General features: G+C 32.0%; 1 protein-coding gene across 1 annotated transcript in view; it reads right to left on the bottom strand.

The window, feature by feature from the left end:
* The window catches only part of STPG2 (sperm tail PG-rich repeat containing 2), a 307,272-nt gene that overhangs the window by 259,109 nt on the left and 34,859 nt on the right, over positions 1-13,304 (bottom strand). The gene's annotated exons all lie outside the window — the stretch shown is intronic.

The raw sequence follows: 13,304 nt of genomic DNA, 5'->3' as shown, positions 1-13,304 counted from the left end.
TTTCAACTCCCTCTCATTCCCATCTCAGAAAACTTACACATGCAGTAATGATTCTTGAACAGTGAAAATTGAAAAATAGTAAATCTGTAAAATTTTGATGCTGGTGGAAGGATAACTTTAGAGTTAACTATTATAGAATATTTAAGGATATCAGAATTGTTCCTTTCCAAATCATTGATATAAATATTACATTGATAAAAATTTCCCTTTACTGTAAACAGGGCAAGCAGATCTTTAGTGGAGTTTAATCCTTTTATTCATAGAAATTCTTAGAAATATGAAATAATACTCTATTATAATAAAAATACCCAACATTGACAAGGAGAAAAAGATGGTGGGAAAATAATACTGAAAAACAAATGTCTGTGGTATATTTAACTCAAATATCTATCAGATTTTTCGATCATTCTTCAAACATACAGCGTTACCAAGGACTGTTTCAAGAAGTGGAGATACCACAGTGAACAATAAAAACAAAAATCTTTGCCCTCTCACAGCTTTCATTCTGGTAAGGTATATATCATCCAGTTTACATATTCTATAAAGTAATTTATAAACAATATGCCCATTTTAAATGTATATTCCAATGAGTTTTGACAGATCCATTAATTCTATAACCATTAAGCCATAAAGCCATAATCAAGACATAGAAAGTGTTTCTATCGCCCCCCCCCCAAAATTTCCTTGTACAACTTCCCAAACATCTTTCCATCACAGGCCATAGACAACAGCTAAATTGTTTTCTATTATTATAGATTGGATTTGTCTTTTCTAGAGTTTTATATAAATAGAAACATATACTATTTTTTTTAAATATCTGGTTTCTTGTGCTCAGAAGACTGTTTTTGAGATTTGCCATGAGGTTTTGTGAGTCATTCTATAGGTAGTTCTTTCTATTGCTGAGTAGCATTATATTACATGAATATCCACCTATTTTCCATTCATTTATTGATAAACATTTGAGTTGCTTCCAGTTTGGGGAACATTCATAACAGTGAATAAATCTGCTATGAAAATCAGTGTATAAGTATCTGAACATGTGTGTTCAACCATATTATGTAAATATCTAGACATGGAGTTGCTAAATTTTTCATTTTTTTCATGCTAGGATATTGAAATGCAATTTATTTTTGTATATTGACACTGTATTGTGTGATCTTGCTACACTCACTAGTTCTCATAGCTTTGTTGTAGGCACTCGCGATATTTTATTTCATTAGATTAAAGAAAAAATGGAAAACAAGAGAACAATTCTGTCCTTGGGTTCATCACGGGTGTTAAAATTAGCAAATCAATACATATGGATCAATCATAATCAATGGTTATCACAATTCTCATGTTTCTTTTAAATATATTTTGTTTCAGTATAAAAATGAAATAATTTGAAAAAAAGACAAAATCACTTTGGGTAATTTAAGCAATACCTTAAATGAATATAGAAATAAACTCAAAAACTGTTAGAAATATTAATTTGACTGAGTTAAGTTAAATGAATGGATACTAGTCAGATACAATCCAAAAGAAAAATTTTACACACACTGTGACTTCAAACTTGTTATATTTTTAGTATTATAGAAAATAATAAATTATTTATTGAATATCATGTATTTATCACCATAAGAAACACTATAGTAAGAACATATCCTGTACTGTTGAAATTAATTCTCCCAAGACTATGAGATACTCTTCATTTTAAAGAAGAGTCTTGAAATAAATAATTTGTTTACAGGCCTATAACTAGCAAACATTGGAGCAGAACTCAAACCCAAGTCTGACTTCACAAAGTCCATGCTATAGTTTTCCGGTGTTTGTCCCTTTAAACCAATAAGAGGCAGAAAAGGCATGTTTTTAAAAATACACAGTATCAAGGAAAAACTCTGCTTTTTTTATAATATTAAGAAAAGAATTTAACAAATCAAAAAACCTGTAAGTCCACAAGTAATACATTTCATTTTTTAAAAAACATAATTATAGATCTGCACCACTATCCAAGCTCTCAACTTCTTGAATCCAAATATTTCAATAATGATTTGCCGAATACCTTACCTAAAATTCAATACTTAAATAGAAACTTGCTATAATCAATCTTCAGGTGCGTACGAGCAAAAAATATGCCCTGCACAAATCTGGGCAGAGCATTTAGCATGAGCCACAGTCTTAGCTGTTGTGCTGATGAGATCACTCCTGGTTTTGTTTAAAGTGCAGTGCATTACTGCAATGACCTCATCTTCCCACTCCTCCCACATCTCCCTTGCTCTCTAGGCTTATTACTTCACTGGTCCCAGATTTTGCTTCTGCCACATGGCTGAGGATATAATCAACCCAGACAATTTAGATGCTTTTAGTATCTATAACACACTATTTCACTGTTTATTGATATTACAGAACATGTTTTTTGTAAAATAAAAAGTTATACGTGATATAGAGCAGAACCATTTTTGACTACGCACAAACATACTAGTGAGCTCAATAAATATTTTTTTAATTAAGTAATTGGGCTTTAAATGCCTTACAGAAATCCTTGTGTGATTAGTATATAGATATTTAAGTGTGCTTAATTTGGGAAACTGATGTAGGATTTTGCATGAACCGGATGCATTACCTTTTGTCAACAGAATATAGGTTCCTGCTACCTAAAGTTTGCTATCCAGTAGGTTTTCAGGAATGGATTAGATTGATTGACTGATTGATTGATTTTACAATTTCAGGTGTTTTTTTGGTTTTTGGGTTTGGGGAGGGGTTGTGTTTTTTTAAGTTTTTATTTAAATTCTAGTAAGTTAATAAATTCCAGTTAGTTAACATAATAGTGTAATATTGGTTTCAGGAGTAGAATTTAGTGATTCATCACATACATATAATACCTACTGCTCATCACAAGTGTCCTTCTTAATACCCATCACCCATTTAGCCCATCCCCAACCCATCTCCCCTCCAGCAACCCGTTTGTTTTCTACAGTTAAGAGTCTTTTATGGTTTGCCTCCCTTTCTTTTTTTCCCTTCCCCTATGTTCATGTTTTGTTTCTTAAATTTCACATATGAATGAAATCATATGGTATTTGTCTTTCTCTGACTGACTTATTTTGCTTAGCATAATACACTCTAGCTCCATCCATGTTGTTGCAAATGGCAAGACTTCATTCTTTTTTATGACTAAGTAGTACCACCTCTTCTTTATCCATTCATTTTTTGATGGACATTTAGGAATGGATTAGATTTAAATGAAGGAGTCTTATAAAATGAACAACTATCAAAATAAACAACTTGAAAATTTTTTCCACATCTTTCTGCTTAAAAATGACTACTACAATTTATATGGAATCTGGACATTTCCAGCTTGCATTAAAAGCCCTCCATTATTACCATCTTCAGGGTTCTCTCAGTACTCACTAAAACGATCTCACTGGCCAGCTAGATTACTCTGCCAGCTACTCAAATGTTATTTTGTGTACTTCACCCCAAATGTCATTTGCTCCCTCCATCAATCTGTTGCCCAATATTTCCTTTAAGAGCTAGCTTAATGTAATTTTATTCCTTCATTCAATATTTTTTTAATCTACCATGTGTTAGGGATTTAAAATCAATAACACATAATCCCTGACCTCAAGAATGGCATGGTCTGATGGCAGAAACATAAACTGATAATACAGCAATGATAAATGCCATGACTGAGGTATGTGAAAGTACCAGGAGTTGAATCTCAAAGAATGATTGGAAGTCAACCACATGAAGAAAAAGGGGGCAAAAGACTAAAAGACTAGCAGGGAATGAGTGGGGAAAATGGTAAGCTCAAGAAACTGAAGATAGTTCAATACGACTAAAATATAGGATACATAGAGAAGAATTGTGAAATGTGCATTTGGAGAAGTAGTTTAGAGTCAGATTATAACAGCTTTTATGTCATAAGAAGTATTAAAGCTCATTTCATTCAGTATATCCCTCTATTTCACATATAGTCTATTTTTTAACCCTCATAGATTTATGTCATTCATTCATTCATTCATTCATTCAGCAAATGTTAGGGAAAACACCATGTATTTTCTCTAATCGTTTCATATGTGTAATTTGTGTCTCCAATTAGAAGCCAAATAAATTTTTTTAAATATCTGAAGTCCTAAGGCAACAAGTGTAATGCTAACCATATATTACTCACTTCAAGAAATGCTTCTTGATTGAAATATTAATAACGTAATTATCAGGTTATTTAAAATCATTAACCTAGTTTTATTTTGGCAATAATCCTAAATTAGCAAAAGGTAAATAACACATGCAGAGAATTATAGTGGCAAGAACTATAAAGTCTCTCCTTTAGAAAAAAATAAAACAAAAACTCTAGCTATTCAATAAGAGCTTATCTCTCTGCATTCCATTCTAGGTAAGCTTCCTGAAAGACTGAGCAGCCTATAGTCACAAGATCCTCTTCTTGGGGTGCCTGGGTAGCGCAGTCGTTAAGCGTCTGCCTTCAGCTCAGGGAGTGATCCCGGCGAACTGGGATCGAGCCCCACATCAGGCTCCTCCACTGGGAGCCTGCTTCTTCCTCTCCCACTCCCCCTGCTTGTGTTCCTTCTCTCACTGGCTGTCTCTCTGTCAAATAAATAAAATCTTTAAAAAAAAAAAAAAAGATCCTCTTAATTATCATCCATCCATTCTTAAATTCAGGTCATCTGCTGTCTGCAACCTGCGCCATCAGAGTGCTTTGCTAAAATAACCATTGATTTCAAAATTCTGCAAGGTTCAGTGGATCCTTTTCAGTTCTTATCTTTATTTACCTAACCAAAGTATGTAACACAGGTGGCAACTATCCTCCTCTGGCTCCTTGGAGATCACTCCTTCCCCATTCTACTCATACTGGGTTTTTTTATTATTGATTTTTCCCTTTTTTATTTAAATTCAATTAGCCAACATATAGTACATCATTAGTTTCAGATGTAGGGTTCAATAATTCTCAGTTGCATATAACACCCAGTGCTCATCCCATCAAGTACCCTCCTTAATGCCCATCACTCAATTACCTCATCCTCCCACCCTCCTTGCCTCCAGCAACCCTCAGTTTGTTTCCTATAGTTAAGAGTTTCTCATGGTTTTTCTCCCTCTCTGATGACCCCCATACTGTTTTTAATCCTCCTTCTCTGTTTCTTAGAGTCCCCTTCCTCCACTTATCCATTATATGTTGTCAATCTTCAGGTTCAATCCTCACTCCTTATGGATGATATAATTTAACCCAAAGACTAATTGCTAAATCTTCAGTTAAGATTTTTCTTGATTTTCTGACTACCTTCAAGACATTTCCACCTATATAACAAATAGATGCTTAAGCTTAAAATAATCTGATTTCCCAGTACTACACATCACACACACACACACACACACACACACACACACACAGCGGCATGTTTTCTATAGTCTCTCCAACTCTCTCTACTATTCATATAGAACTCTAAGTAAGAAATCCAGCAGTCATCCTCAGTACTTCCTTCCCACTCATCCTCCCACATCAAATTAATCAGCAGATAAAATCAATGTTGACATACAAATATATGTCATTTTCCCCTCATTTCTAGGCTCCTTTCACTATCTTAATACAGGTATTCACTATGTGAATCACTATGCATCACGTTATGACTTCTCCTTCTCTCCCTTTCCCATATCCCATACTTTGACTCACAGCTGACTGTCCTATTTTTCTAAAATCACAAAGCTATTTCCTGCTTAAAATATTTACTGGTTCATCATCACCTACAGATAAAAATAAAAACTGCTTTTCTCAAATTTTCATGGCTTTGCACATTCTCTTTACCTGCAATGTTCTATTCCATTCCAGACAAATAACTACCCATCCTTCAAAACACAACTTAAACATACTTTGAAACCCCTTCCTGACTTCTTCCATCCTCTAAGAAGAAACAATGAGTTTCTCTTCTGAAGTCCACTATACCTGAGTTGAATATTATTGTATAATTTTTTACATATTTGTATCTTCCATCAAAGTGTGAACTTAAGAACCTCTGTAGTACTCATCATCTTTCTTTCCACAACATAAAGTATTCAATAAATATCCATTAAATGAGTAATAGTAATATGTATCACTTACTGAGTGTTAACAAATGTCAGATACTGTGTTAAGCTATATGTGTGTGTATATACAATTACACCTCATCAGATTCTCATAATAACCTTTTTTGTAGATATTATTCATATTTTAGAAATCTAGAAGGAAAAATATTTAAGCTTAAAGTGACAAAATAACTTGCCCAAGGTCATACAACTACTATATGATGGAGCAAAAAATTGCAGTGTGATTCTAAAGCCTGAACTCCTCACCGCTAAATCATTAATAAATCTAAGAATGCTTTATTTATTTTATATAGTTCTTAAAATTTTACCGCAAATGAGTATGACTTCAGTATATAAGTCATTAATAACAGTACAAACCATTTCACAATCAGACTTGAAAATATCAGACGTTCTTCCAAAGATATATAATCACTGAGCAATAAATAAATGTTTCTAAGCCTTTTCCTCACACCTTTTCTCACACATAATTTTGTCCATTAGTCTCTTAATAATTCAACCCTTTCCTCCCATTTTGACACCTTTTCTTTCCTCTTTGAAACCCATGATTTAAAAATTGGAAAAGTTATTTTAGAAAATAAAAAAAGTAAGCATTCCACTTTTAGGTATACATTAGCCATTACACAAACAACTAATTTGTGTTTGGGGGAGAAAAACACATTTAATTGTGTGCAAGTCTTCCTAAATCTTTATTTATCCTCAAATTGAAGTTCCTTGAGGCCACCGCTACATATTACTAACTGCAGTAAATTTTCAACCAATTACTTGTTATAATGGCAACCAATCAGGTAATCTAATAAATATTTAAGACTAGCAATGACAAATGAAAAGGTAAAATTTTTGCATCATAAATAAGGGAACAATCCACCCATAAGAGAAAACCATTACTAATAATATATTGACAAGCTTCAAAAAATAATCACAAAAAGCTATATATTATTTCTGTTTATGTCCTTATTAATGTTTCTAAGCATAATTTTACTTACTTGAAACTACATCTTTCTACTCGAGTGCTAAATCTACTTAAGATCTACTTACAATTAATAAATTATTTTTAGGTAATCTACTAATCCAGAGAAAAACCTAGTTTATGAGTTACATGTTTAAAGTGTAACTTTTAAAATTCTAACAGTTTTCGTAAATTTATATCAATAAATGAAGAGAAATGACAGCTCTATAACTTACTTTGCAACCAGAATTCAAATAACATTTTAATATACCTACTGCTAAGTAATTTCCATTTAGCAGAACTTACAAAAATTAAAATTTCTAATTTAGGTTTGCTCAGAAGAACTACAAGGCAAATTTTCATATCTTGCCACATAATTTTTAAACATTTGTTTTAATGAATATGGGAAATGAATTAGTAGTTTATGTCTATAAAAATCCAAAATATTGGCGCCACCTAGTGAAATTTTACTCAGTTTTTTAACTGGTAAGAAGCTATTATAGCAACCCCATAAATTTTGCATTACCAAATCAAAGAACTTCAACAGAAACTATTGTTAAATGTCTTTGTATATTAAGGATTTCATTAGTGTTAAGGAAGATACTAAAAAGAATTTTCATTGCCAAAAGCAAGAAAAACTCCTGTGGAAAATATTCAGGTTGAATAAAAGTTTATTTTGTGTTTCTTAACAGAAGTTCTCAGTAGAGTAGAGCACCATAATATATTCAAAAGATGTACTGAAACAATACTGCATATACAACAGAATTAGATCACAAGAATATGATAAAGTTTTTAAAACTTGCAATTGTTCATTAAACTATTACATTTGTATTATATTTTGTTGTATCATCAGAAAATGCTTAAATCCAAAGACACTAGAGTACTTATTTAATTATTTTACTGCTTTAAAACATTCTTCTAAGGCAGTAGGATAAATAGGAGAAAGAAATAAACCTAAGAATTCTTTCTCTAAGTTCAAATTTTAAAATAAAACTGCCCATTTTTCAGATCTGTAATCAATTTATTCAAAAAGCTTAATAAACATTATCCTCACTCCACTAACTATAGGTATGTCAAAAAACAAGCAGAATGAAAGATTCCTATCCTCTAGAAACAATGACTCAACTGGGTACATAAGATAAACATTTTTTTAAAGATTCCATATATAAGAAAAAACGTTATTTAAATTAATCATAAATCCAAAATAAAAGTAAATCAAATTTGCAGAACTCTAACAAGTCAATAATAAAAAAAAATCCATCTTAAAAAGGGCAAAGACTCTAAGTAGACATTCTCTGAAGAAAATATACAAATGGCCAACAAGTATATGAAAAGATAATCAACATCAATAGTCTTTAGGGAAACGCAAATCAAAACCAGAATGATATACCATTTCACACCAACAAGGATGGCTACAATCAGAAAGATAAACAATAGCAAGCAGTGCAAAGATGTGGAGAAATTGAAACCTTCAATTTTACACTAATGTAAAATAGTGCAGCTGCTTATAAAATGGTTCCACAAAAAGTTAAAACATAAGAATTATATTATCCAACAATTTCACTCTCAGGTATATACACCTGAGAAATGAAAACATATACCCTCACAAAGACTTATCTATGAATGTTCATAGCAGAATTATTTTTATGCTCATTCTTATGCTTTTGGGTTTTTTTGTTGTTGTTTTTTTTTTAAGATTTTATTTATTTATTTGACAGAGAGAGACAACCAGTGAGAGAGGGAACACAGGCAGGGGGAGTGGAAGAGGAAGAAGCAGACTCTCAGTGGAGAAGCCTGATGTGGGGCTCGATCCCAGGACTCCGGGATCACGCCCTGAGCCAAAGGCAGACGCTTAACAACTGAGCCACCCAGGCGCCCCTCTTATGCTTTTGTTTAACATAGTATTATGCTTATTTTTATTCTTAACCAAAAAGTATAATCAACCCAAATGTCCATCAACTGATAAAATGGATAAACAAAATGTGGTATATCCATGTAATGGAATATTGAGCTATAAAAAAATGAAATATGGACACATGTTACAACATGGAAAATATTATGCCAAGTAAAAGAAACCAGTCACAAAAGGACAAATATTGCATGATTCCATTTATATCAAATGTCCAGAAAGGCAAGTCTACAGAGACAGAAATAGATTAATGATTGCCTACAATTGGGAGGACTGGAATAAAATGGGAGTAACTGCTAGTTGGGGTGAGTGAAATACTCTAAAATTGATTGTGGTGATGGTTGCACAACTCTGTGAATACACTAAACAATTCAATTATGTGCTTTAAATGGATGAATTATGATATGTGAATTATTATCTTAAAAGAGCGGTTTTTTAAAAAACAAAGTGAACTTCTAAACTCAAAAAGAAGTGCATTTTGAAATAAACTCTAAATGACATGAAAAAAAAATGAACATGTTGAGAAACAAATCTGACAAGACTACACTCTCTTCTAGTATGTGTTAATTTCCCCTTCTACAGAAGTAAAGGGAAGGGAATGCCCTGGATTAGCCAGACCTAGAGAGTTCAGAGAAAGAAATTTGTAAAGATGTGAAAACATAACCATAGAGGGAAGCCAAAGTCTAATACACCAAAAAGAGGAGTACGAATGTGTAAATACAAGCAAGAAATCTGAGTGAGATTCAGGGAAAAAAGAAAAAGAGCCATGGCTCGATATAAGTAAAGAGCGTTCCAAGAGAGTTTTAAGGAATTACTACCTATAACTAATCTTTATGTATCATCTATTGTGTCAGTGTCAGAGCATCAGCTGAACTTAAAGAAACAAAAATGGAAGCTAGTCAGCCTACCCCACACCAAATTTACCAACTTTCCCAAGCCATACTTCCTGCAACTGCTCTTAACACATGTGGGACAGGCACTCCAAAATGTTATTTTCCAAATCCAGTCTAAGAATCATTGAGAAATTACCATTTAGCATTATATAAGCCAAAAAAATTTTTGATTTTAAAAAATGGAAAAGACTCCATCTTCCCTTGTTACTTCAAAATGTAAATTAAAAATTTCTACATATTAGAAGCAAATATTTGCTATGACAAAAAGGCATTAAGAAATGACATGTACAACTAAGATCCTATTTACAACTAGTTCATTCATCTTCCGTCCTTATTCCTTTTACTATTTATAGGATAAAGAAATGAAAAATTATTCTTATTTTATTATTATTACAGAGGTCAGGATCTCTCATGGAAAAAGTTGTGGGAAAAAATCATTTTGAACAAAACATTAGTTTTATATTATACAACTATGAAGAAAATATCAATATGTTCATATTACCTACTTTCATTATAAATGTTCTTTAATACCTCAATATTCTTATTTTATCAAAACTGTTTTCACAGAGTTGATTTTTAAAGGAAAAAGAGGCAAACTGTATATAGTTAGAACCACCCTTGCATCCCTGGGATAAATCACACTTGGCCATGGTGTATGTTCTTTTAAATGCAGTGTTAAATTTTTTATTCAACAGCTAACATTTTTTTAAGGATTTTTATAACAATGTTCTTCAGGGATATTGGCTTATAGTTTTCTTTTCTTGGAGTGTCTGCCTGGTAATCAGGGTGATGCTAGCCTCATAAAATGAGTTTGGAAGCGTTCCCTCTTTACTTTCTAGAAGAATTTAAGGATTGACATTAATATTTATTTGAATGTTTGGTAGAATTCACCCATGAAGATATTAGGTTCTGGGCTTTTCCTCTTTGGGAGATTTTTTATTACTGATTCAGGTTTCTTGTTATTGGTCTGTTTAGGCTTTCTATTTCTTCCTGATTCAGTTTTGCTAGGTTGTATGTTTCCAGGAATTTATTCATTTCTTGTAGGCTGTACAGTTTGTTGGCATATAGAAGGCAAAAACAGATGAGAACCACACAAAAGCAGAAAAAGAATGCATGATAAAAATAGGAGCAAAAAACAAGGGCATCAAGTAGAAAACAATAACAAATATGGTAGATATTAATCCAACTATAACAATAATCCTTGAATGTCAATGGTCTAAATTTACCAGTAAAAGACAGAGATTGTCAGAGTGGATCAACAAATAAGACCCACTATTGCAAGACTTGTATAGTAGTCTTGCTGTCTATAAGAATCCCACTTTAAATATAAAGACAAATATAAATTAAAAGCAAATAGAGAAAAATATACCATGCTAACACTAATCAAAAGAGAGCAAGGGTAGATATATTAATTTTTAGCAGTACAAATTTCAAAGCAAAGATTATCAGGGTTAAAGAAGATCATTATATAATGATAAAAAGGCCAGTTCTCCAAGAAGACATAACAATTCTTAATGTGTACATGATTAACAACAAAGCAGCAAAACTGATAGGGCTGCAAATAGAAATAAATGAATCCACTATCACAGTTGAAGACTTCAACATCCCTTTCTCAGAAATGGGCAGACTAGCAGGCATAAAATCAGTAAAGACATAGTTGGAATCAATAACACCATCAATCAACTAGATATAACTGATTTATTTATAGCAACGAAAGCACATATGAAAATCTAAGTTTCCACTTTAGGAAAATAAAAAAGAAGACCAAATTAAACTGAAAGTAGGCAAAAGAAAAGAAGTAAGTAGAATTAGAGCAGAAATCAGTAAAATTGAATATGAGAAATGAATAGAGCAAATCAATGAAACTAAAAGCTGGGTCTTTGAAAAGATCTATCAAATTTATAAGTCTCTAGCCAGGTAAACTAAGAAAAAAAGAGAGGACACAATTACTAATATCAGAAATGAAGGAGGGGACATCACTACAGATCCCATAAACATTAAAAGAATAATAAAGGAGTACTATGAACTCTATGCCCATACATTTGATAAGCCAGCTAAATTGGACCAATTGCTTAAAAGAATCAATCTTCCCAAATTCACACGAGAAAAAACAGATGATCCAAATAGGCCTATATCAATTTTAAAAATTGAATCAGTAATTAATAACCTTCCAAAAAACGAAAGTACCAAGCCCAGGTGGGTTCACCAGTAAATTTTACCAAACATTTAAGGAACACATTATATCAATTCGCTACAAACTCTTTCAGAGGATAGAAGCAGAGGGAATACTCCTTAACTCATTCTATGAAGCCAGCATAACCCTAATACAAAAACAAAAACATTACAAGAATAGAAAACTACAGCATGGAGCACTGGGTGTTACATGCAAATAATGTCATGGAACACCACATCAAAAACTAAGGATGTACTGTATGGTGACTAACATAACATAATAAAAGATTATTATTAAAAAAAAAGAAAACTACAGACTACTATCTCTCATGGTTCTAAATTAACAGTTCTTATGCTGCTTGAGATTTGTAATTGTAATTTTATAAAATCAATTCTATTGCATTATTCTGTTATTGTGTCTTTTCATTTCTAGAAACAATATTTCTCATTGCTGATTGATATACAGGGGAAGATCAAGGAAATCAAATGCAGAGAAAATTCTTATTGAAATAGTTACTGATTTTTCAGCTGAGAATCATTTATCCTTATTCTAAATGATCCATTTTAAAATTTTTATTCTATAATCTTAAAGATTTTTTATTTACTTGAATATAGTTAATATACAATGTGATATTAGTTTCAGATGTACATATAGTGATTCAATTTCTCTATACATTATTCTATGCTCTCCACAAGTAGCAACCTTCTGTCACGATACAACATTACAATATCATTCACTATACTCCCCATGCTGTCCCTTTCATTCTCCTAATTTATTCATTCCATAACTGTAAGCCTTTATATCCCACTCTCCTTCACCCATTTTTCCCAATCCCCATACTCCTTTCCTCTGGTAACCATCAGTTTGTTCTATGTATTTATATGTCTGATTCTGCTTTTTGCTTGTTTATCTATTCATAAGTTCTATTTTTAGATTTCACATGAGTAAAATCATATGGTATTTATCTTTCTCTGATTTAATCCACTTAGCATAATACCCTCTGAGGCCATCCATGTTATTTCAAATGGCAAGATCTCATCCTTTTTTATAGCTGTGTATATTCCATTGTTCAAGTTTTCATGTTTAAATATAATAATATACTGAAGGAGAAAAAAAAATCTATAGCTTTATTTGCCTACAAGTTCCAAAAGAGTAAACTGAAACATAGCTATAAAAAAGGAATGAAATCTTGGGTTTTATATTAATAAATATATACCATCCAGAAGAAGGAAGATGAAAATCCTACTATGTACTAATCAGACTACACCAAGAATATTATGCTTGGTTCTAGTATCATATTAAAAAGAGAGA

The sequence above is a fragment of the Ursus americanus genome, chromosome 8, assembly GCF_024610735.1.
Source record: "Ursus americanus isolate L20-20 chromosome 8, mUrsAme1.1.p, whole genome shotgun sequence".
Taxonomy (NCBI): Eukaryota; Metazoa; Chordata; class Mammalia; order Carnivora; family Ursidae; genus Ursus; species Ursus americanus.
The sequence above is the reverse complement of the archived record's forward strand: the minus strand, read 5'-3'. Positions and strand labels throughout refer to the sequence as shown.